Genomic DNA, 26,679 nt, shown 5'->3' with positions numbered 1-26,679 from the left:
GGTAAGAAACAGAGGCTCACCTTACTTAAAAAGATTACGTAGCACCGCTTGCCCCACAGCAGTGTCAGCATTGTTGGCAGCTTCCAACGAGTGCTTGGTCGCAGCTCTGCGAATCTGATAAAGAGGCACACCAGCAAAGAGAGAAGTAGAAGAGGAGACTGCTCTAGTATGGAGCGCTTTAATCGTTGCTTGAAGTGTCTTGCCTGCTTGCTGATGGCAAAAAGAAATTTCTCTAGATATCCAACGTGCAATAGTCTGTTTAGCAACTGGATGTTCTTTATGCATCCTCTCATAGGCTATGAAGAGCTGATCAGTTTTACGGATACTGGTTGTTCTTTGCAAATAAAATTTCAAACATATCTTAACATCTAGAGAATGTAAAGTCTTTTTTGCTGCTGACTGTGGATTAGGGAAAAAAGTCTTTCAGATGACCGGCTCATTCAGGTGGAAATCAGATGGAACTTTTGGAATAAAGGCCGGATTAGAGCGTCTTTGGTGAATTGAAGAAAAGGAGGTTTGATAGTAGAAGCATGTATCTCTCTGACTCGCCAAGCCGAAGTAGGAGCTAAAAGCAGTGATGTCTTCCAGGAGATGAATTTAAGATCAGCCCTACGAATGGGCTCAAATGGGGCCTTCACGAGCTGTGCCAACACAATGTTCAGATGCCAAGGAGGAGGCGGGTGTCGAATTAGAGGGAACATCTGAAATAAGCCTTTGAAAAATTGTTGAATAATTCTTGAAGAATAAAGAGAATTGGAGCCATCCTGCTGGAATCTGTAGATTGCGGCCAGAAAAACCTTCAGGGTAGAGTGAGAGAGGCCGGATTTTTCTAATTGTACGAAAAAAGGCAGAAGCTGCTCTGGCGTAGAGTGAACAGGGTGAACATTTATTTTATAATTATTTGTAAAGCGCAACTGACCCCCTACGGGTAACCAGGCCCTGTGATACATATGACTAGCTTAGGGCTGAGAGACTGTGTCCCCTGCCTGGAAGGAGTTAGCAGGATGCCAAGGAGCATACCCGAGGGTAGAGCCAGGTTTTTAACCTTTTTCTAAACTGCAGGGTGTTGTCCATTTATATTGTATCAAATGGAAGAGTATTCCAAAGGCGGGACGTTGCCGCAGTGAAGGCCCTACCTCCTGATTTGACTTTCCTAACTCTAGGCACCCTCACCAGATTAGCCGATGAGGAGCGCAGCGGTCGTGGAGGGACATACCATGTCAGTTTCTCCTGCAGAGATCTGGGACAGTGACCATGTAGAGCCTTAAATACTATACATAGTGCCTTAAATCGTATCCTCTGCGAGACTGGCAGCCAGTGTAAATCTGAGAGTGCCCGGGAGGCGGAGGAGCGGCGTGGTTGCACTAGTACCAGTTTGGCCGCCATGGTCTGTACTCTCTGCAATCTCTCAATCAGATATTGCGGGGATTCTAGTAACAGGGCATTACAATAGTCCAGCTTACTGAGGATGGTGCTCCGGACTATCAGCGCTCCGTTCTGTTAAGAGAACATCGGAAGGATTTTCCGAAATGCTCTGATCAGAGTAAAACAACTTCCAGCTGTTTTGTTGACAGTTTTCTAATGTCAATTTGTTGTCAACCATGACTCCCAGATTATGTACCACGCTACTGGGAGCCAATGGAGTAGCAGCCGATGTTGGCCAAAACTCAAGCGTAAGTTTAGGAGGGATTCTATCTACTGCACAGTGTAGAATCTCTATCTTCTCAGAGTTAAACTGAAGAATTTGAAGCTTCACACCAAAGATAGAACCGTTTCCACTTGAGTTTGTAGGTTTTGATAGTGGAGGGTGCTCTAGCGTTAGGGAGAACCTCCCTGCAGTCCGGAGGAATAATCAAATTAGCAAACTCATAGTGCTCAGGCACCAGTTGGATTCGGATGGCAGATCAGGCCATGGTTCATAGTAAGAAGATTCGAAATTGGGCGCAGCCAAATTGGATTGCACTCCGACAGAAGGAGGAGCTCCGTAAACCAGAACTGGCGAGGCCATCTGGGGGCTATGAGAAGAATGCCGCAGGGTTCTTTCTGCATTTTCCAAAGTACCCTTGCGACTAGAGGAATCAGTGGAAAAGCATGAGCATATATTTTTGACCAGTTCATCAAAAACGCATTTCTGCACGATTCTGAGTGGGGAAGCCAACTTGCATAGAATGGGCATTTGCGGTTCATGTTGGTCACCAATAAATCCAGATTGGGGTGTCCGCAAAGCTGAAAGATGCGGTCCAGCGTCGGCTAATGAAGTTCCCACTAGTGGTTTGACGAGACCGACCTGCTCAGGGAGTCCGCTAGAAGGTTGGACACCCCCGGAACATGGACTGCTGTGATCTGATGTTGAATCGCCCAATCCCAAATTTGCTGAGCTTGTAGGGATAGCAAAGTGTATCTCGTGCCCCCTTGTTTGGTCACATAATGCATGCTTGTTCAATCAATCAATCAACAGATTTGTAAAGCGCGCTACTCACCCGTAAGGGTCTCAAGGCGCTGGGAGGAGGGGGGGGGTCGCTACTGGTCGAAGAGCCAGGTCTTGAGTTGTTTCCTGAAGGAGAGATGGTCCTGGGTCAGCCGTAGGTGGGTGGGGAGGGTGTTCCAGGTCTTGGCCGCCAGGTAAGGGAAGGATCTTCCTCCGGCGGTGGCTTTGCGAATGCGTGGGACGGTGGCGAGGGCGAGGCTGGCGGATCGGAGCTGGCGGGTGGGTGTGTAGAATGTGAGGCGGCTCTTGAGGTATTTGGGGCCCATGTCGTGGAGAGCCTTGTGTGCGTGGGTGAGGAGTCTGAGCGTGATCCTCTTGCTGACGGGGAGCCAGTGCAGGTCTTTCAGATGGGGAGAGATGTGGCTGTGACGGGGGATGTCCAGGATAAGTCGTGCAGAGGCGTTCTGTATGCGCTGGAGTCTTTTCTGGAGTTTGGCTGTGGTTCCAGCGTAGAGGGTGTTCCCGTAGTCCAGTGGGCTGGTGACGAGGGCCTGGGTGACCGTCTTCCTGGTTTCGATGGGGATCCACCGGAAGATTTTTCGAAGCATGCGCATGGTGTTGAAACAGGATGACGAGACGGCGTTGACTTGCTTGGTCATCGTGAGGGAGGAGTCCAAGAAGAAGCCTAGGTTGCGAGCATGGTCCGTTGGCTTGGGGGCGGTGCCCAGGGCAGGGGGCCACCAGGAATCGTCCCAGGCAGAGGGGGATGGTCCCAGGATGAGGACTTCCGTCTTGTCTGAGTTCAGTTTCAGATGGCTGAGCTTCATCCATTCCGCGACGTCTTTCATTCCTTCCTGGAGGCTGGCTCTGGCGGTGGCGGGGTCGTTGGTGAGGGAGAGGATCAGCAGGGTGTCGTCAGCGTTGGAGATGATGTTTGGGTTGTGTTGGCGTGCAATGGCTGCGAGGGGGCTCATGTAGACGTTGAAGAGGGTGGGGCTGAGCGAGGATTCTTGCGGTACGCCGCAGATGACTTTGGTGGCCGCGGATCGGAACGGGGGAGCCGGACTCTCTGGGTTCTTCCGGCGAGTAACGAGATGATCCACTCCAAGGCCTTTCCTTGGATTCCGGTGTTGCTGAGGCGCTGTATTAGGGTGCGGTGGCACACGGTGTCGAAGGATGCTGAGAGGTCCAGGAGGATGAGGGCAGCTGTTTCCCCGTTGTCGAGCAAGGACCTGATGTCGTCGGTAGCTGCGATGAGGGCGGTCTCGGTGCTGTGGTTTGCTGGGAAACCGGACTGTGAGGGGTCGAGGGATCCGTTTGTCTCGAGGAAGGCGGAGAGTTGTTTGTTGACTGTCTTCTCGATGACTTTGGCCGGAAACGGGAGGAGCGAGATGGGGCGGAAGTTCTTGAGGTCCGTGGGGTCCGCGGTGGGTTTCTTCAGGAGGGCGCTGAGCTCGGCATGTTTCCGGCTCTCCAGTAAGGTGGCGGATGCGGAGGAGCTGTTGATGATGTCCCGGAGTTGGGGTAAGATTATGGAGTCGGCTGTGTTGAAGATGTTGTGTGGCCAGGGGTCGGTTGGGTAGCTGGAGTGGATGGTGTTCATCGTTCGGGTGGTGTCTTCGGTGCTGACAGAGGTCCAGGTGCATAGGGTGGTGGTGGGGGTCAATGGTTCGGTGGTAGGGTGCGTGGTCTGTGCGCTGAAGCTGTTGTGTATGTCGGCGATCTTACGGTGAAAGAACGAGGCGAGTGAGTCGCAGAGGTCTTGCGATGGTTTGATGTCGTTGTTGCAGGTGCTGGGGTTGGAGAGCTCTTTAACGATGCTGAAGAGTTCCTTGCTGTTGTGGGTGTTGTTGTCCAGTCATTCTTTGAATGTTGTCCTTTTGGTGGTGCGGATCAGCTGGTGATGATTGCGGGTGGCGTTCTTGAGGGCTGTCATGTTTTCTGTTGTCTGGTCGTGGCGCCAGGCTTTCTCGAGGGCGCGGCAGGTTTTCTTGGAGTTTTTAAGGTCGTTGGTAAACCACGAGGCTTTCTTGCTGCCGGGTCTGCTGGGAGGGTTCTTCAGTGGTGCGAGGTCATCGGCGCAGTTGGTGAGCCACTGTGTGAGGTTGCGGACTGCTTCGTTAGGGTCCGTCGTGTTGGTGGGAGGGTTCTGGCTGAGGGAGGTGGTGAGCTGGTCGGTGGTGATCTTGCGCCAGCTTCTGCGGGGAACCTGTTGCGGGTGGTGGTGGGTCGTGGTTCTCCTGAAGTTGAAGTGGACGCAGCTGTAATCTGTCCAGTGTAGTCCGGTGGAGTGGCTGATGGAGATATGCTTGCTGGAGGAGAAGATGGGGTCAAGCGTGTGGCCAGCGTAGTGGGTGGGGTTGTTCACCAGTTGCTTGAGTCCGAGGTTGGCGAGGTTGTCCAGTAGGGCGGCGGTGTTGCTGTCATTGTTGTTCTCCAGGTGGAAGTTGAGGTCCCCTAGGAAGATGTAGTCTGAGGAGGTTAGGGCGTGCGGGCTGACAAAGTCTGCGATGGCTTCGCTGAATTGTGTGCGTGGTCCCGGGGGTCTGTAGATGAGAGTGCCCCTGAGGTGGGTCTTGGGGTCGGTGTATATCTGGAAGTGAAGGTGCTCGGCGGCGGTGAGGGTGTCGTCAGAGTTGGTCGTGATTTGGATGGTGTTTCTGTGGACGATGGTGATGCCTCCTCCGGTTTGATTGACGCGTTCCCCCCGGTGATCTTGTAGCCATCCGGGATGGCTATGGCGATGTCGGGGGCAGAGGAGGCGTTCATCCAGTTTTCTGTGAGGAAGGCGACGTCTGGTGATATTGTGTCCAGGAGGTTCCATTGTTCGCCGGCGTGCCTGTGGACGGAGCGGGTGTTGAGAAGGATGCACTCGAGGTGATTGTTGCTGGTAGCTGACTTGGTGGGTGCGGTGCAGGTTTGGAGGCAGGTGAATTTGCAAGCTTGGCAGGTGAAGGGTTCGTGGGTGAGTTTCGGGATGGTTCGGTAGCAGGCGGGGTTCCGGCCGGCGTTGAGTGCGTGGATGGTTGCGGTGCCGTAAGTCTCTCGGGTGGGCAGGCATCGTCGAGGGCCAGGGGTCCTGGTGCTGGGCGCGGTCCAGGCGCGGACGGGCGCAGACGGGCTTGCCTTTGGCGCGCCCGCTGCGTGGCCGCCGTGCGGCCTCCATATGAGACGAAGTGGGGTAAAAGGGGGTAAAAAAGAAAAAGGGGCAGGCCGCAAGGGAGCAGCGGCGGGAAGCGGGGAGCGGGGGGGGCACACACAGAGGACAGGGATACAACAGCAACTACGAAAAATACCGAAAAATGCAGAAGTCCAGAAAAAAAAGCACAAGTCACAAGTGTGGGCAGCAGCATAAATAAGGAGAATGTAGCAGCAGGGGGACACCGAGGTCAAGGGCGAACCTGCGGCGCCGGGGGCAGAGACGCGGTCACAGCGGAGGAGCCGTGCGGTGTGGGGGGTGGCCTGGGGTCAGGTGAGGTTCTCTAAATTCGACTCCATCTTACATTCATCCGCCATTTTGTGTTGCCTTTACACAGGCCGCTCGACGAGCAAATTGTCTCTGCCATTTTGACTGCAACGTGTCGCAAGACCCCCTCCGTCCTTGTCGGAAACCAAGCCCACACAACGCCCGGCCAAACTAATCCTTGTACCAACTATCTGTTAAGCCTTTAGCATTCTTCTCTTGCCGTATCTTATCTATCGGCCTTTTGCTATTCTCTCCTCTTGTTTTCCTATTTTACAGCCTTTCCTTTGAAGCATACAAGACATGTCTTTTCATTCCAGACTGATTAACTTGAGGGGCCGAATAACCCACAAACACGTAAGCAGAGAACATTGAGGTTGCACAACACTTTGTTTTCTAACTCTTCTGACTGGCTGTAACTTCGTGCATTGGGTATATGTTTGTACAACTGCATCTTTACTATAAAATCTTGTGAGCCACGGAGTAAAGTGGCAGTCTCCTGAGAACATACTTGGTGTACTTCTAGGACAACTGTGCCTAGCTGCAGCTAATAAATTCGGTTTCCTACGACAACAGATTGTTCTGTGTCTCTGTGCAACAAGACAGGTAAACTCGGAGATTAAGGCGTGCCCTGTGCCGCCAGGTCCATAAGGCCCGGTTCTTCAATTGGCGCCCAACTAGGGCGGCTTCAGAGGTAGTGGTTGAGCCCGAGGATCGAGAGGAGCCCCGCAGGAAAATTCCGGAGGAGGCGCCCCACATCAGCGACCCCTGTATGTCGAAAGTGGACCGATGGTCTTTTGAAGCGCAGCTTCTCCGTTCCAACGGCTGCTGGCAACTGCTGCCCTGACTGCCCCCCTGTCTTGGTCTCTTGGTGACAACTGGTATCTCGAGATGTTAGAACGGACCTCTGTTGGTGTAAGGAGACATTTGGTTAAGTACTAGTGGGTAGCTCCCACTTCTTTTGTTTTTGGGTTTTGATTCGACTATTGCAATAACCAAAGCCAAGGGGTGAGTACGTTTGTGCTGTGTTGCTTGATTAACCCCTTAATGTTTTGAAAAGAGGCCAGTGAAATAACGATGCCTGGTTTCAGTAAGTTCAGACGTTGGTGCTGTTGTGATTGTCATAGGAATTCCCAACTGGAGGACTCTTGTCCCATTCCTCCGGCCAGAACTCCTACCTATGAGCTCTATTCTAAACATGGTGTGGGCTCTATCACCTTTAATGAAGTGTGGGTCCGCTATACTAGGAACGATGGTGTTCTGCAGTAGCCCCAAAATGGTAGTTTTGAACCTGACATCCTAGATAATTTGAAGCTACATTGTTTAAAAGAAAAGCCCGGCCGTCTATGTTTGACTCTTTTTGCCTCTGGCGCAAGGAAGCCAAACAAAAAGAAATTAAACAGGCAAAGAGAGATAGAAAGGAAAAGGGCATGACTGTCATACAGGCTGCCCAGCAGTTTACTGACAATGAGACTGATCATGTGATTTAGGTTTTAGATAGACGACATCGTATGGCTGTGGATAAGTGTTATCCGGTGTTGCCAACTTCCCCTCCGGACAAAGATATTGACCCCGAAAAGGATCCTGTAATGTCCCATTTGTTTAGATTTCCCCCGCCCTATGCACAAGGTGCTAATCCACTCTTGTTAATACCACCCGCTCCGCCACCTGTTGCTCAGCCACCTGTTGTTCCTCAACCAGTCCCTGCACCTCCACTACAGCCCCTTCAAGTTATGCCTATCCTGCCACCTCCTTTGCCACTGGCTCCTTTGCCTTCGACCCCCTTTATACGTGTTACCCCTTATTCTGCCCCCTCTTGTGCTCCGCCTAATACCTTGTCCCCTGTCGTTATGTCCAACTCCCCCTCATTTTATAAACGAATGGTAGATACCGTTTCTGGTTTCTTGTCCCCTTTCATTGGGTTATTGAGCACGACTCCTGTTCCTCCTCGGAAGCAGGCCCGTAGACAACTCCTGGGTCCTGACGAACAAAATGTGTTAGATGTTCTTGCTCGTAAGTGGATCATGAATGATCCCGAGTATAGTGTACAAGATATCATGGACACTTTTTCACAGTGGAATGCACCTACACAAAGACATGTTTTTGATGCCATGTGCGTCATTCTTAGCCAAAAGTGGGAGGATACGGGATTGGGATTAGCTCCCCAGGATCTGCTAGATATTCAGGCTGACTTCGATAAAGGAATAATTGTGGGTCCTGAAGTTGAGAATGCTGTAAAGACACTTGTCGCCCTTAGGCCCATGCTCACTTCTCTGTCTTTACCTGAACCCGATCTTTCCGTTAGACGGAAACTGAAACACTATCCTATGAGAGAGGTTCCCCCAGTTTTAGGGATGAGGTTGCACCTGCGGGAAGAAATCCTGCTATTCCCGCTCATTTTCAACGTGTATGGGTACATGTACCTTGGAAGGGATCTGAGGGGCTGGCCCTTAAACAGTCCTTACCTGACCCCCGTAAGTACCCTGCTGGTTATTACAAAGATCTGTCTCAGACTGTTGATGCGTGTGTTATGAATTTGGCCGACATAGATATGCTGAAGGGAAATGTTGTTCCGCAACCATTGTGGGCTAGAATTCGGAAAGAGGACCATATCCAGTAATTAGGAGGAGATTGGCCTACTATAGTTGCCGCCGATAGACTTCAAGTGGGTGGTTCCAAACCTGATAATCTAATTACAGAACTTCCTGGTAGGATAATCACCTTAATGCAAACTATGATGCCCGCTCTGCGTGTTAATAGATGCCTGTAAACAGAAGAAAGTGTCTCCGACTTCTTTACTCGGTTTGAGGAAACGTTTCTTGATCACAGTGGTCAAGATATGAGCACAGAAGGTTGGCAGCGACTATTTGTGGATAAATTTGTATTTAATTTACTTCCCGAACTCTCTAATAAATTAAAGGATTCTGAAAGTTTGTGGGCCGTTTCTTCTTCAGCTCAGATATTGGCTACTGCTCAATATTACGAGAATAGGGATAAGGAGGAAAAGGATAAATTGGATAAAAAGGCTAAAGATTTAAAAATGAAAGTACTCTTGCAACAGGCTTATCCCCCTCGCCCCGCTCAGCGTCAGTTTCAGCCAACTCCCCAGTTTCAGAAGGTGTTTCAGAAACCTGAGCCCTTTGTTCCACGACCTCCACTGGGCCCTAATCAATGTGCCAATTGTAAAGAAGAAGGTCACTTTAAGAATAATTGCCCAGTTTTATTGCAGCGTGCTGGTGGTACACCTGGGCCACGAGGCCGAGGTGGTTTTCAGTCGACCCCTAGGGGGAGGGGGCGAGGTACAATGTCCCAGGAGCAACGTTCCTTTCCGCCCCAAAATTCCATGAATTGTTTTGATCAGCAAAATACTCAGTCTGCACACTATTATAATGACGATTATTGTATGGAGGATGAGACTCAGTATTTTAATTCTAGCTAGGACAGCCATAGACAAAGTGAGGGAGTCATTTCAGTTCCAGTGGACCAAAATGGGCCTTATGTTGAAGTCGTTGCGCTTGGTGTGTCAGAGCCATTTCTATTGGACACTGGTGCAACGAAGAGTTCTATCATCCACTCCAAATTCCCTGGGGCACCTTTGTCTGGCTTAACAAATGTTTCTGTAGGATTTTCTGGCGCCCCAGTTCACAACCCAGTTTCTTGTCCTTTGCCCATTTCGATAGGTCCTTATGACTTAGAGGCTACACTTATTTTGACGACTGGTTGTGGTGAGAATCTGTTGGGTTTGGACTTGTTGAAAAGACTGTATGTGACACTGCATTGTTACCCTTTTGGCGTGCATCTTACTTTAGGTAAGAGATTGATCTCCCCGACATATTTGTCTAGAGACCAACTCCCTTCTGAATTATGTTCCTTGCCCGCTGATCTTTGGGCTACAGGTTCCAATGATGTTGGTCTCTTGCAGATCCCACCCTACACTGTCACCCTCAAGTCTAATGTTAAGCTACCTCGCATTCCCCAGTATAAGATTTCGAGTGATGGTGAGAGAGCACTGTTGGCTATTATTTATGATCTAGTGGGGAAAGATGTGGTTGAAGAGACTATGGGAAATGTATGCAATAGTCCTGTCTTGCCTGTTCTTAAACGTACTGACTCTTCCCAGCCACCTGTTTATCGTTTTGTGATCGATCTTCGGGAGGTCAATAAGATTGTTGTACCACAGTTTCCTGTCGTCCCAGATATCACTGCTTTATTGACGATGATACCTGCTTCGGCTGCCTGGTTTTCGGTCATTGACCTTAAGAACGCTTTCTTTAGCATTCCCATTGCTGAGGAAAGTAGGGATATTTTTGATTTCTCTTTAGGAGGCCGAAGCTTTCGATTCAAGCGTGCACCTTAAGGCTATTGTGAAAGTCCATCCATTTATAGTCAGGCTTTGAAAACTCAGCTTGACGCTTTTACTTTGCCTCCAGGTGCCACCCTTATTCAATACGTAGATGATCTATTGGTTGCTGCTGATTCTGAAGAAATTTGTAAACAAGTTACTATTTCTCTGTTACGTCACTTGTCTGACTTTCATCACAAGGTTTCGCCCTCTAAATTACAATATTGTCGCCAAGAGGTTACCTATTTAGGTCATCTCTTGTCGAAGGAGGGACGGCGATTGACCCCGAACAAATCCAAGCAATTGCGCAAATGTCCGTACCATGTACACAGAGAGAGGTGAGTGCCTTTTTGGGCATTACCTCTTATTGCAGACAGTGGAATCCTAACCTTTGTTAGCACCTACCCTTAAAGATACACCCCAACCTCTCCCTTGGACTGAGGAATGCCAGAAAAGTTTTTCTGATTTGCGCACTTCCTTATGTTCTGCTCCTGTGTTGGGTACTCCGGATTACAGTAAACCTTTCACACTTTATGTACATGAGAGAGAAGGTTGCGCGTTGTCAGTCTTGACACAACAATTTGGGGACAAGCAACGTCCATGTGCTTATTTTTTGGCTTCGTTAGATCCCGTGGCTAAAGCATTACCTAGTTGTCTGAGAGCTACAGCAGCAGCATCAGTTTCCATTCGCCAATCTGCTGGATTGGTGCTTACACTTATTATCATGGTACCACATGCAGTGGATACTCTCCTAAATAGGACAAAAACTCAGCACCTTACGAGCGCACGCCTATCTGGGTATGAGCTGACGCTCCTGGCTAGTCATGTTCACATCAAACGATGTAACACCCTGAATCCGGCTACACTGTTGCCGATTCCAGTAGAGAAAGGCATTTGAGAACAACATGATTGTTTTCTTCGTACGGAGGAAGAGATAAAAGGTAGAATCGATTTGAAGGATACGCCACTGCTGGACCCGGATGGGATCCTATGGGTGGATGGTTCTTGTTTTAAGCTTACCAATGGTGAAACGACTGCAGCCTATGCTGTTACCACCTTGCATACAATTGTAGATACAGCACGCATTAGGAAGAATTCAGCCCAAGCAGCTGAATTGATAGCTCTGACTAGAGCTTGTGTATTGGCTAAAGGAAAAAGAGTGAATGTGTTCACCGGTAGCCAATACGCATTCGGAGTGGCCCATAGTTTTGGCCGCCTCTGGAAGGAAAGAGGATTCTTTAACTCACACGGTACTAAAATACAGCATGGCCAGCTAGTAAATGACCTCTTAGAATCACTTGCCTTGCCCACTCAGATCGCGATTGTGAAATGTAGTGCACATAAGAGGATCACTGATGACGTAGGTGAAGGAAATGCTTTCGCGGATCAGATAGCAAAAGAGACAGCTAGAGATGTGACAAGTCGTATGTATGTTGCTGGACCTGCCCGATGGGTCAGTCAAGGAGGAATGTGTGAGGACACAATAGAAAGTGTGAAAATGATTCAGGAAGAGGCTACAGAGAAAGAATTAAGTAAGTGGAAAGATGGTACGGGAATGTTAGATGTGACGGGGTGTTAGATAGAATTGTCAGAACATCAGCGTTGGCTGCTACCAGATGCCTATGTACTTCCAGTAGTAACTATGGCGCATGGTCCAGCCCACATCAGTGCGAAAGGAATATGCAAGCTTTTGGCTCCGGTATGGCAGAATGCGGGAATCCCTAAATGTGCAGACAATCTAGTTAAGCATTGCATTGTTTGTTTAATGCATAACCCAGGAAGAGGGACACCAACTCCAGCAGGCCATTTTGCTCTCCCAACGTATCCTTTTGAGGTGTTGCAGATAGACTACATTCATATGGAGAGATGCAATAACCTAAAGTATGTCCTTGTGGTGGTGTGTGCCTTTTCTATATGGATAGAGGCCTACCCCCTAAAGGATAATACTGCTTTGTCTACAGCCAAGGTCCTTCTGAAGAAATACTTCCCGAGGTTTGGTTTACCTCGAATTGTCTGGAGTGACAATGGAAGTGAATTTGTGGGCCAAATCATGCAGAAAGTATGTACAGGTCTTGGTATTAAGCAGAAATACCATGCGGCAAATCACCCTCAGTCAGCGGGTTTGGTAGAGTGCTATAATGGCACTCTCAAGCTTAAACTTGCAAAGATACAGGCCAGCACGGGTCTTGCCTGGGCCGATGCTTTACCTTTGGCTCTCTTGTCCACCCGAACAGCTGTTCATTCTCGTGTGGGACTTAGCCCATATGAAATTGTGTTCGGACGCCCGGCTAATGTCTGGGGTGTCCCTAGGCCCAAAAAGTACTCGGATATAGATTATCCAATGTTGGTTGAATATTTGCATGACCTCACCACTAAATTGCGTGTTCTCCATCAGCAGGTACAAGACGCTTTTGCCTCAGGCCTCTTCAGATGCCGGGCACACCATCCAACCTGGGGACTGGGCGTGTCTGAAGAATTTCCAAAGAAAAGAGAATCTGGAGCCCCGCTGGGGACCGCCAAGACAGGTCCTGCTGACGACACGTACAGCCGTGAAGGTTGTTGGGAAAAAGAACTGGATTCATGGTGTGCACTGAAAAAAGGTACCCTTGCCTTTTGACCAGTGGGTCCACGGAGGTTTAGGTGATTTTGAAGGAGAAAGGGTCCCCTGGTTTGTACCTTTTGGCGATGCACACCTAGAATGGACTCGGACTGAGAAGGAAGACGATGATGTTTTGCAAGAAGCTGTACCATCGCATCTCAGAATAGATACAACTGATCCAGAGACACTTTTTCAGGACCAGACTGTGCCGAACAAAAACAAATACAATCTAAGGCCTAGAAAGACAAGAGACATTTGAAAACTTTTCCTTTTTCTGAACTTACATTTCAAATTTTGAATTGCATATATATTTTTTTCTCTCCTTTCCAGTGTGATACTGGAATCATCCAATTTAAGTTGGAGGGTCGTGGTAGGAGACTTGGTTTATGACCTGAGTAGTGGCAATAGGCCAGCAGGACCTGCAGTGTCATGGGACGGTTAATAACCACAACTAAGTGAGAATTTCCAAAGAAAAGAGAATCTGGAGCCCCGCTGGCCGATAGATAAGATACGGCAAGAGAAGAATGCTAAAGGCTTAACAGATAGTTGGTACAAGGATTAGTTAGGCCGGGCGTTGTCTGGGCTTTGTTTCGGACAAGGACGGAGGGGGTCTTGCGACACGTTGCAGTCAAAAGGGCAGAGACGAACGAATTGTCTCTGCCCTTTTGACTGCAACGTGTCGCAAGACCCCCTCCGTCCTTGTCCGAAACAAAGCCCAGACAACGCCCGGCCTAACTAATCCTTGTACCAACTATCTGTTAAGCCTTTAGCATTCTTCTCTTGCCGTATCTTATCTATCGGCCTTTCGCTATTCTCTCCTCTTGTTTTCCTAGTTTACAACCTTTCCTTTGAAGCATACAAGACAAGCCTTTTCATTCCAGACTGATTAACTTGAGGGGCCGAATAACACACAAACATGTAAGCAGAGAACATTCCGGTTGCACAACCCTTTGTTTTCAAACTCTTCAGACTGGCTGTAACTTTGTGCATCGGGTATATGTTTGTACAACTGCATTTTTACTATAAAAGCTTGTGAGCCACGGAGTAAAGTGGCAGTCTCCTGAGAACATACTTGGTGTACTTCTAGGACAACTGTGCCTAGCTGCAGCTAATAAATTCGGTTTCCTACGACAACAGAGTGTTCCGTGTCTCTGTGCAACAAGACAGGTGACCTCGGAGATTAAGGCGTGCCCTGTGCCGCCAGGCCCATAAGGCCCGGTTCTTCACAGGTCACACTCACCTGCGCCGTGCGGCCTCCATATGAGGCCAAGTGGGAAGGAGGAGCAGCTGGGAGGCAGGAGCGGGGCGGGCAATGGGCAGGGAGTACAAAAGAAAAGGGGCGGGCGCGAGGGAGCAGCGGCGGGGAGCGGGGGGGGCACACACAGATGGAAGGAATACAACGGCAACTACGAAAAATGCAGAAGTCCAGAAAAAAAAGCACAATTCACAAGTCACAAGTGAGGGCAGCAGCAGAAAGAAGGAGAAGGTAGCAGCAGGGGGACACCAAAGTCAGGGGCGAACCTGCAGCGCCAGGGGCAGAGACGCGGTCACAGCGGAGGAGCCGTGCGGCGTGGGGGGTGGCCTGGGGTCAGGTTGTTGTGTTGTCCATTCGGATCAACACTGAAGCTCCTTGAATGAGGGTGCAAAAGGACTTCAGAGCCGGGAATATCGCCAGTAACTCCAAAAGGTTTATGTGCCAAGTTCATTGGTGGGTGTCCCATTTCCCCTTGACTGTGAGGGCTTGAAGATGACCTTCCCAACATTCGAGGGAGGCATCTGTCGTGAGGATGAAATTTGGAGTGTCCACTACAAACAAACTGCAGAAATGTTTGGTATGCGAGTCCACCATACCAATGCTCTTCATATCTGAGACTTGATGTTGATGACATCGTCAAAGTACCCTGAGACTTGTTGCAATTGGTTGTCGAGTTCTCCAGTCGGGGTCCTATTTTGAGGCGACAGTTGGGAATTAGGGGAATACCGGAAGACAGCATCCCCAGAAGCGATTTGAACTGTCGAACAGAAACATACTTTTATGTGCACAGGAGTTGCCAGTTTGAAAATCTGCTGTTGTCTTTTATTGGAGACAAAGGGCCCTTGTTTGCTGTGTGTCTATGATGGCCCCCAAGAAGGTCCTCACTTGAGAGGGGGTGAACTGAGACTTCTCCAGAGTGATGGAAAGACACAGAGACAGGCATGATTGAGTGTGTCTGCTTGCGACTGTGAACGACTAGGCCTTTATAAGGCAGTCATCGAGATAGCGAAATATTTGGACATCAGATAGACCAAGATATGCTGCCACCGGTGCCAAGACTTTAGTGAACATTCGGGTGCAGAGCGAAGGCCAGATGGAAGGACTTGTAATTGGAAATCTCTGTCAGCCACTCTGAAGCGCAGGAAGTTTCTGTGACTGGGTAGGATAGGGACATAAAAATAGGCATCTTGAAGGTCCAGTGTTGGCTTGTAATCCCCTTGAGGCAGTAATTGAAGCACTTCTAGGAGAGACAACATCCGGAAAGTTTGCTTCTTGAGAATCTTTTTGAGGGAACGAAGGTCCAGAATGGGGTGCCACTTCCCTGATTTTTCCTTGATTTGGAAGAATCTTGACTAGAAGCCTGCACCCCTTTGAAGATTCGGTACACTTTGATCGCTCGTTTCCTTAACATGAGATTGATTTGGCATAAAAGTTCCATCAGACGGGCAGGAGGAGGACCTACGGGGGGAGATTTTTGAGGGAATTTCACAAATTCCAGAGTGCAGTCTCTGGACACTATGTCCAAAACCCATCGATCTGTAGTTATTACGGACCAATTGGAGAAGAAATGGGAGATCCGCCCTCCAACTTTGGTTGGAGTGGCAGACCCTGATGCAGAGTTCTGGCCCGGGACGAGGGTTCAATTTCGGCCTTGGCGGGTCTTGGGCTCAATTTCCTCGGACCTGATAATTCTCGCCTCGGTGCCTATTCTAATCATGGGTCCCTCGCTGCAACTCTGGGCAATAGCTTGCTTAACCTCCACACCGGCCCCAACAGTGCTAGAATGCCTGGCTTCACCCTGGGGGTGCCCAGGAGTGGACACTTCACAGGGAAAGCTAGGAGAGGTTCCACAGCGGTATGAGTAATAGCGCCAGGAAACCGCTTGGTGACAGTGCGCTCTACAAATACCTTGACATTTACATTTACATTTACAGTTGGCAGTTGTCAGTGCTTTTTTGAGGAATCTCTACCTCAGCAGGAGGATTTCCCTCTGTACTGCTTGTAAGAGGCAGCCTGCGGCTGTCGAAACGACTGCTGTTGCAAGGAGGAGGAGTAACGCGGTTGGCCCTGATAGGGATGATACTGCTGGTATTGGTTGTAACCTACCCGAAAGGAAGAGGAGGAGCCACGACCCCTCGCACCTCCAAAGGGCTGCATTTTAAACTGTACAGTAGACACTACACATGGACCTGAGAGGCCTGGAATTTAGACTTTGACATTCCAATGGAAGATCAAGACTGGCAGCGGTCCTGTGAACTAACAGGCATGGTTTCTAGTAATTCCCATTTTTGACGGATACATTATAATTAGGCTTTCCTGTTTTCAGTTTCTATTTTTGATAAATTCTGGTGGGGTTTTTTCAGTGTTTTCAATCTCTTAAAAAACAGTTGTTATCAGTGGTTTCACATTTTCGCGCCACTAAAACTACCAGAAAAAGTGTTTTTCCGGTGTTTATGGAATGTTTTGCTTTTATTACTGCTTGCTTTCTGCACTGAAAGAACATGGTATATAGACAGTGTACTTATAGTGTATATGAGGTCCAAATAGAATTTTGCTAATTAATCTTATTGTAGTACACCATACAATACTTCTTCAGTGAGTCTTTGGGTCATGTGCGCTTGCTCTTTCCTGCGAAGAACCTACTTAACGCCACAAGACTCTCAGCCCGACGCTGTTCAATATCTACATGGCCACCCTCGCCCACGTCGCACGACAACACAACCTCAACATCATCTCTTACGCCGACGACACCCAGCTGATCATATCCCTCACCGAAGATCCCCACACCGCCAAAGCTAACCTCCACAGAGGAATGAAGGCCGTAGCCGACTGGATGAAGGACAGCAGACTGAAGCTGAACTCAGACAAGACGGAGGTCCTCATTTTCGGACCCACCCCATCAGCCTGGGACGACTCTTGATGGCCCACTTCACTAGGAACAGCCCCAGAACCCACGGACCACGCACGCAACCTGGGGGTCATCCTCGACTCCACTCTCTCCATGACCAGGAAAGTCAACGCCGTCTCCGCGTCCTGCTTCAACACCCTCCGCATGCTCCGCAGGATCTTCAAATGGATCCCCCTCGACACGAGAAAACCCGTTAGCCAGGCCCTCATCACCAACAGGCTCGACTACGGGAACGCCCTCTATTCAGGAACTACAAACAAGCTCCTGAGACGACTCCAACGCATCCAGAACGCCTCGGCCCGACTCATCCTCGACGTCCCCCGCCGTAGCCACATCACACTCCACCTGAGAGGCCTGCACTGGCTCCCAGTCAACAAAAGGATCACCTTCAAGCTCCTGATCCACGCACACAAAGCACTGCACAACACCAGACCCACCTACCTCAACAACCGACTCAGCTTCCACACCCCCACCCGAAGCCTCCGCTCAGCCAACCTCGCCCTCGCCGCAGTCCCCCGCACCTGAAAAACCACCGCCAGTGGCAGATCCCTCTCCTACCTCGCCGCCAAGACCTGGAACACTCTCCCCACCATCCTACGACATAGCCAGGACCTGCTGGCCTTCAGAAGACTCCTCAAGACCTGGCTCTTCAACCAGTGCCCCCCCCCCCTCCCCAGCGCCTTGAGACCCTCTCGGGTATGTAGCACGCTTTACAAATGCAGTGATTGATTGATTGATTGATCGAATGGTCGTGTCTTGCCCAGATATACGCCTGCGCTGCAACACTGTGGGGGCTGATTTCTTACATTAACCATGGCCCTGCGATGCAATACACTCCTTCTGGCAACTAGCTGTCGAAGAAATGGAGCATGCCACACAACTAAGTATTGAGCTGACAACCAAATGCTGTTTATTAGGCCTCTTTAGATGCCAGAAGGGCGCAAGATAACTTATAAATTTGGTCAGTCGCCTATGGTACTGGCATGACGTAGAATTGCAATCACATGGCTGTCCCAGCATGCCCCAACGATTGCGCTCTGGCATAGAGATGCGCTCAACTAGGCCCTAGCTGAGGAGAAACATATGCGCCTTAGCAGAAAGGATGACAAATTTGAGGATACACTAAACACTTGCCGGTCTCATACAGATAACTCCTAGCTCCTGCTTCCCAAGTGACAACAGACACAGACTCTGACTCTGAAACTGATAAGGCAGAACACTACGACACTGGGGATGAGCAGGGAGGTGTCTCCTCATGATAATTGTAAGGTACATTCCCAATTAGGGGAATGGGACACTTATTGATCACCTGGAGAATGGGAAAGCAGATTAGTGCATGTGTAATTATTGACTAACCTACTTACGAAGAACATATTGGTATTATATGTCTCTGTATACTCTGACTGCCAGGTTGTATGTTGAAAAAATTAAAATAAAGTTCTAAAAAAAAAAAAGCCATTACATTGTGGGTGGTAGAGGGTAGTGAACCGGAAATTCACACGACACTCCTTCGACATGTGTTTCAAGTAGCCAGACATGAAGTTCGTACCTCTGTATGACACCACCTCCTTAGGGAAGCCCACCCTGGTAAAGATGCTAATGAGGGCCCTAGCCACTGCAGGGGCAGTGGTAGTCCTGAGGGGAATAGCCTCAGAATACCTGGAGGCATGATCTACTACCAGACCTCACTGAAGGACATGGAGTCACCACGCCACGGCCCCGGAGTGACATGGCTCTTACAGGTGCGTGGGCGTCTACGGGACTTTTGGAAAGGGGCTGAGTCAGAGAGGGACGGGAGGGAAGGCTGAGGGGTGAAAGGGACCCAGGGAAAAGGAAATAAGTGAGATGGAAACAAAGACAAGAGCAGAAATCATCGGCTACTCTTTCTTTTGGTTGCTCCAACCTCTACACCCTCCCTTCACATTTATGCATAGCTATTATGTATCCCTCACATCCTCCCTTGACTAAACCATAAAGCAAAAACACTTACCCGAGTCTTTTCCTTCTGTCTGAGGGACGACGGCGACCGAGGCACACCTAAGGGACTGAAGAGAAAGACCCTGTGGGAAAGAAGAATATAACGGAGACAATCAATCATTGTGATTTCCTGTAATACTAATAAAAAGTGCATACCAAGAAATTATTCAATGCAGTGTGCTCCTTCTTGACCGACTCTTCTACACGAGGAGCTACATACTTTCCCTACAGGGAATGGGAGACAGAAACACAGAGGCCAACAGACACACACAGACACACACACGGGAAAGCATAGTAGGAAAACGCTATATACAGTTTTTATATGCTTGCATATGTACATTGTTTTAGAAAGATGGTGGAACTATTTATTCTGTTCAATGTGCTTATTTTGCTAATTACTTTTATCTGCTTCTATTACCATTGCAGTTCTGAAGAGATAAAATCTGACATATATGATATTGGTGTAATATATTCAATATACGAAATATTACTTTGCAACGAAACCCCTTGTAAATACGCTCGTACTAGAGACATGGGAAAATCGGGCCTTGGCCGAATAGGCGCCATCTTGGTTTCGTTTCTCCGTCCTCACTTAGTTTAGTTCCGAAAGCACGTGACACCCTTTAGGATAGAAACTGAGCAGTCAGCCTAGGCTAAGAATGAACCATTACTTCTGGTCCTGGGAACTCAAGGTCGCATCTGCCTTTTAAGTCAGATATTTTCAAAAAGGGGGTGGTGATGGACAGAGTATCTGAGTTAATCAGAACACTCCTACCCAGTCAATAGATCAGGGCTTGATCCATCACCGTTTTTTAGCTCACTGCACCATCCCAGTTCAGAACCTGGCTATATGCAAATTAGTCTGTCCCTGGCCCAGTGCATCATGGGAACAGGGCAGACCAAACTACCAAGCCAATTCTTCACTGGAAAGGAAACAAGCTTCCGGGGACCGGTTTCTGGCATTACAGCCGTCTTCGGCCCGGCTTGCTTGAATCCTGATGGTGCAGTGAGCAAGGGACTCACATCTGAGTATACCCTTCCACACTTATGGTGGCCAAAATATTTTCAAAAAGGGGGTGGTGATGGACAGAGTATCTGAGTTAATCAGAACACTCCTACCCAGTCAATAGATCATGGCTTGATCCATCACCGTTTTTTAGCTCACTGCACCACCCCAGTTCAGAACCTGGCTATATGCAAATTAGTCTGTCCCTGGCCCAGTGCATCATGGGAACAGGGCAGACCAAACTACCAAGCCAATTCTTTACTGGAAAGGAAACAAGCTTCCGGGGACCGGTTTCTGGCATTACAGCCGTCTTCGGCCCGGCTTGCTTGAATCCTGATGGTGCAGTGAGCAAGGGACTCACATCTGAGTATACCCTTCCACACTTATGGTGGCCAAAATATTTTCAAAAAGGGGGTGGTGATGGACAGAGTATCTGAGTTAATCAGAACACTCCTACCCAGTCAATAGATCAGGGCTTGATCCATCACCGTTTTTTAGCTCACTGCACCATCCCAGTTCAGAACCTGGCTATATGCAAATTAGTCTGTCCCTGGCCCAGTGCATCATGGGAACAGGGCCGACCAAACTACCAAGCCAATTCTTCACTGGAAAGGAAACAAGCTTCCGGAGACCGGTTTCTGGCATTACAGCCGTCTTCGGCCCGGCTTGCTTGAATCCTGATGGTGCAGTGAGCAAGGGACTCACATCTGAGTATACCCTTCCACACTTATGGTGGCCAAAATATTTTCAAAAAAGGGGTGGTGATGGACAGAGTATCTGAGTTAATCAGAACACTCCTACCCAGTCAATAGATCAGGGCTTGGTCCATCACCGTTTTTTAGCTCACTGCACCATCCCAGTTCAGAACCTGGCAATATGCAAATTAGTCTGTCCCTGGCCCAGTGCATCATGGGAACAGGGCAGACCAAACTACCAAGCCAATTCTTCACTGGAAAGGAAACAAGCTTCCGGGGACCGGTTTCTGGCATTACAGCCGTCTTCGGCCCGGCTTCCTTGAATCCTGATGGTGCAGTGAGCAAGGGACTCACATCTGAGTATACCCTTCCACACTTATGGTGGCCAAAATATTTTCAAAAAGGGGGTGGTGATGGACAGAGTAAGCCGGGCCGAAGATGGCTGTAATGCCAGAAACCGGTCCCCGGAAGCTTGTTTCCTTCCCAGTGTAAGAATTGGCTTTTGTAGTTTGGTTTGCCCTGTTCCCATCATGCACTGGGACAGGAACAGACTAATTTGCATACAGCCAGGTTCTGAAACTAGGATGGTGCAATGAGCTAAAAAACGGTGTTGGATCTAGCCCTGATCTCTTGACTGGGTGAGAGTATTCTGCTTAATTCAGAGACTCTGTCCCTCACCACCCCTTGTTGTAAATAATTTTAAGTCAGATTGGCACATTCCTGTAGGCGCCGTGCCTGTACTCCCGTGCACCAGAACGAAAGGGAGTCACCTTCTCTGACCTGCCCCCACAATAGCTTAGCTGAGTTTCGAACTAATCAACTGTGCCTTATATGGGCTTTCCTTTTTGGCTTCACGAGAAGTGGTACTTTTCCATGAAGAGGTTTCATGTGTTATGCTGAAAGTATATATGCACTGTTTTGAATGTGATCCAGCAGTCTCCTCTACAGCACCTTTGAGGGTGATGTTGTAGTTTGGCAGCGGCTGGTTTAAGCATTAGCATAAGATATGCGGTTTTCAGCAACTATTGTAACATCGTGCGGACTCCATTTTGTATTTGTGGCAGCCATTTTGTCTGCCACATGTTGCCATGTGCTCACCATGTGCTTTGTCCTACCTTCTTGTTAACTGCGCCTGAAATCTGCCCAGCAACAGGCTATATTTAGCATCCCCCACTTTCACGCATGCCCAGGCATGTCCAGTAGGGTCTGCAGCTGTTAATAATTAGTTCCAGATAGGAATGTGTTTACTAGTTTCTGAAAATTGTTAACTCCGCCCACTCATCGATTGAGCCTTCCAATATACCCTTATATGTACATAAAACTTGCTCTTGTGTTTTGTACCACCTCCTTTTGAGCCCCTGCGTTGGTATGAAAGGACCATGCTTTCTTTGTTAGGGGTGCTACTTCATACAATACTGGAGGGTGTTGTTTGGACCGTAGTACCGTCTCATGAGGTGTAATAAATATTGTTTTCTATTTCCAGTTTATGTGCCAACTTCTTCTTATGGTCTGAGGACTTTGTGCAGAGAAGGGCGAACCCCTTGCACTGGTAGGCCTTGCTGAGGCTCATCACTACAGTGAGGACGAGAGAGAGGCTCCTCTAAATAGAGTACTTTGCATAATAAACGATTGAACCTTCTCCATTGTCGACTGACTGATTATTGGTAATTGGTATATGGGCTATTGGTAAGTATAGTCGTATGGTATATCATTTTTGGGTGCTTCAGTTGGCGACTACGCCTGGACTCCGCGATAGGGCCATCCCCTCCTGTAAGCAGGAGTGAAGGGACAGGGAGGGGTTCTGGTCGAGTGGGTTGACTGAAAAAGGATCCCTATTGAGAAACCAGTTTTTGGTTGGAAAATGTCCACTCTCGCGCCAAGTGACCTTCCCAGCTGCTAAATAACCCTTCGCAGGAGTCCTTCAGGCTTAACCCGGAACAGCTGACCATGTTGGTCTACAGGAGTCGGCAGTGGAGAACACGCAATCAGACCTGAGTGCACCAGGTGGAGGAGTGTGGCTCAATGGTTAGAGCGGCAGACCCTGATGCAGAGTTCTGGCCAGGGACCAGGGTTTGATTCCCGCCTCGGCGGGGTCTCGGGCTCAATTTCTCCGGACCTGTTAATTCTCGCCTCGGTGCCTATTCTAATCACGGGCCCCACGCTGCAACTCTGGGCAATAGCTTGCTTAGCCTCCACACCGGCCCCACCAGCGCTAAGGATGCCTGGCTTCACCCTAGGGGTGCCCAGGAGTGGACACTTCACAGGGAAAGCCAGGAGGGGTTCCACAGCGGTATGAGTATCAGCGCCAGGAAACCGCATAGGCGACACCGCAAGGTGACCGTCTGGTGACAGTGCGCTCTATAAGTACCATGACATTTACATTTGACATGACAGGTGAGTGACTTATTTTGGCATCTTTTGGAATTGCACTGTTGAGCGGTGCCTTTGGAAACAGTTAACTGTATTTTGGAATTTGGTGGTTGGTGAACCACAGGGAATCTGGGGGTCCGACGTGGCAGCGGAGTGGCTGCACGGGTGGATGCCCCACAGACTTGTTTGGTGATTAATTGAGACAACATCAGATGCCCTGGTGTTGCACAAGGGGTGCTTGATCGGCCGGATCTTCTTCGGAAAAGCCCGTAACAGCAACTGGGTATGCTTGGTCCTGGAGCTACGCGCCCAGTCATCCTAGCCCAACCAGCCCAGGACTATGGGATCGTCCGTAAGAAGGTCCGTGGTTCCCCTGTCTGATGATCTCGGGGCAGTTTCTGGACTGTCTCTTTTGTAAATCTGTGTGGTCTGGAATCAGGTTTGATCGATTCCCCGAACAGTCGACGGGCTCTGTTCGATTTGGAAGACATGAATTTGGAATTGACGCCTATTTGTACTGTATTAAGAACGCCGGCTGTACTTTGGTTATCGATCGAAATTTATGAAGCCCATGTGTGAGTGGTGAATGCGATTGTATGATTTGAGAACGAATGAGTATATAGAAGATGGACATGTCCTGGTGAATGGTGTGTTTGGAAAGTACGAGTTGTTGAATGAATAAATATGTCGTGTTTTAGTAAATTGTGTTTTGGATGTTGCTGTCGTCGGAAGAGTGGGCGTTTGGATGAAAGGCAGCCTGCTCCTCCGGAGGGCAGCCCGAGTTTTGATATGTATGTTAAACATGGTATCTCTTCCATTTTGTTTAATACGATCTGGAAGAAGTACACCAAAGATAATCAGGAATTGCAATGGCCCTTAACGGGGTTTTTGATGAAAGAAAAATTAGTTATTTGCAAAATAAATTGTTCGCCAAAAGGAGCCGTCAGGCAATGTTCGACTCTTTGACCCTATGGGTAAAGGAAGCAAAACGACGGCGAATGCGAGAGGAGAAATTAGGAAAAAATCAAATCCTGTCAGACAATTAGGCAAAAGGCTGTGGCATATGAGAAAGCAAAAGTAGAGAAGAATATTGAACAAACTGATAGACAATTTCGATTACAGGCGGATAAGAGTTATGTGACACGACACGTTTTCAAGAACAGTGGGTTTATACCCCTTGGAAGAGAAGCGAGGTTCTCGCATTAAAAGCCCAGCTTCCCGACCCCCGTAAGAATCCGATGGCTTACTACAAAGAACTTACTGAGGCAGCTAATTCGGCTGTTATGACCCTTGCTGACATTGAGTTATTTTTCGGCCTATTGATCCCGGTAGATATATGGAGACAAGTGCATGAGCAAGCCCATGTTGCAGATTTTGGTGGAACATGGGACCAAATTAAAGATTGGGACAGAGACCGGAAACCGGGTGATAAGCCTCAAGCAGAGATCTTAGCTATACCTGCTCGTATTATAACATATATGCAAACCCTTATTCCTCCACGTAAGGTGGATTGGGATAAGCTGACAGCTTGTAAACAGAAAAAGGACGAAAATGTGTCTGATATCTTTACGCGGTTTGAGAAAGTATTCATTAATTTCAGTGGTCAGGATCTGTCGACGGAGGGTGGTATACGGTTATTCGTAAACAGATTTGTCACTAATTTGCTGCCTGAGATAATGACACGATTGCAGGCTGCCGAAAGTACGTGGACCACCTCCACCCCTTCCGTTATACTCAGTATGGGTCAATATTATGAACATCGGGAAAATGAGAGCAAGGACAAGTCTGATAAAAAAGTTAAGGATTTGAAGACCCGAGTGTTGTGAGGAACGGGTCCAGTTGCTGAAATAGGGATAAATCAGTGTTCTTATTGTAGGCAGGAAGGACACTGGTGAGCTCAGGGTGGGGTTGTGTGTGTGTGGGGTTGTGTGTGTGGGGTTGTGTGTGTGGGGGGTTGTGTGTGTGGGGGGTTGTGTGTTTGGGGGGTGTGTGTGGGGTGGGTTGTGTGTGTGGGGTGGGTTGTGTGTGTGGGGGTTGTGTGTGTGGGGGGTTGTGTGTGTGGGGTGTGTGTGTGGGGTGTGTGTGGGTTTCACAAGCCTGCTTTTTAGAACTGTGTGAATGATTGCAAAGGTTGATTAAGTGCATAGGCACGCTAGTGGAGATTTGATGTGAAAGCGCCAATATGTGTGTAGGCGATGGAGCTTTAATTCCATATGTATTCCAACTACATGGGAAAGATGCTTGCTTGTATCGTGGCAAGCAAGCAGTGTTGTGGGAGAGGGTTGCAAAGAGGGAGCAACGACCTGGGAGGAAAGGGGGGGGAAGTCAAGCTGTGTTGTGGGAGGGCTTTGCGGAGATGGGTGGAAGAAAGCAACAATGAAGGGGTTTAGGTCAGGGAAAAAGGTCAAACCAGTGATGTAAATTTAGGCGGGGCAAACGGTACATGACATCACTCGCTACCACCCGTGGTTTTTAGGTGAACTGGCGCCCATGATTACAAATGAAAAAAAGCACCCAGACTTCGGAGGGTGGGAGGGATCTTTTAGAGATAATCAACAACACTTGTATGAAAGTACTGATGGTAGCCAGCAACCACACTAACATAGAGTGCTTAAAATAAAATTAAATGAGCAGCTGTGAGCAGCACCGTACAAGCAGCGATGGGCAGGACATGGTCCAAAAGCAGAACAATGACACTACAGATAAGCTGCAAGGGGCGGGAGATGAGTGGGAACGGTATGGGGAGATTAGATTAACTGGGAGCAGCTCCGTGAGCCAGCCAACAAGGAGAAAGCAGAAAGAACAAGCAATGAGCGCTATGTGCTGGGGGAGGGCCATTAACCTGTGAGAACTCGCGGCGAGATCAAAGGAAGGGTGGGCGGGACATTGGCGAGCGAGGGGTGAGGGAGTGTGCAGCCTGGTGAGCTGAAGTGGCAGCAGAGGCATAGTATCACTACTTGAATAGCTGAACACAAAGCAATGACTTTGTGTTGAACAGAATAGAGATGGGTGTACTTTTAGAGTTTCTGAACTGCACAATATGCTATTCTGGTTGAAAAATCCTGGCTTCCCACTAGACCAAACTGTGTGATCCACGGCTCATCACTTTACTTCACTGTCATTTTGCTAAGCCAAACAATATGAGAGCACAATGAAGTAATCCAGCGCAGCACAAAAACCTCACGTGCATGGTTAATGTAAGCAAAAGTGCTAACATTTAATAGCAATACAGCCTATAGAAATAAATAACATGACAAACTGACATTTGAATAACGTGTCAATGTTGTCAGTTCGTGGGAATTCTTGCTAACGTTTCATTAAAAAATATATATATTACTTTCAGTAAATGTCATTCAATTATATGAGTATGTATTTTTTTGAGATGCTGAGAAATCGATATTTTTTCAATTTAGACGATATTTTTTTAATTTGCTACCTCATGTACGTCTTTCGATGGCTTGTGGAGTCAAGCATGGGCGTTTCATAAACATTACAGAAACCCAAAACTATTGAAAAACATGGGTGCAATGACGTGTAGTTTATTTGTCTAGCCTTTGCTGTGATCCCTAATATCAACCACATTAGTTCCAAGTCTGAAGGAAATCGGCCTAGCTTCCTAATGCGAAGTCTGCTTTG

At 48.6% G+C, this 26,679-nt stretch overlaps 1 protein-coding gene across 1 annotated transcript in view; it reads right to left on the bottom strand.

The window, feature by feature from the left end:
- Window positions 1–26,679, bottom strand: part of LOC144807234 (uncharacterized) — a 135,143-nt gene that overhangs the window by 47,146 nt on the left and 61,318 nt on the right. Inside the window, exon 6 of the mRNA XM_078673090.1 lies at window positions 18,986–19,055. The gene's annotated coding sequence lies outside the window, so the exon portion shown is untranslated. The remainder of the gene's footprint in view (window positions 1–18,985; window positions 19,056–26,679) is intronic.

This window comes from Lissotriton helveticus, chromosome 1_2 (assembly GCF_964261635.1).
Source record: "Lissotriton helveticus chromosome 1_2, aLisHel1.1, whole genome shotgun sequence".
NCBI lineage: Eukaryota > Metazoa > Chordata > Amphibia > Caudata > Salamandridae > Lissotriton > Lissotriton helveticus.
Note: the sequence above shows the minus strand (reverse complement) of the source record. Positions and strands in the feature narration are given on the sequence as shown.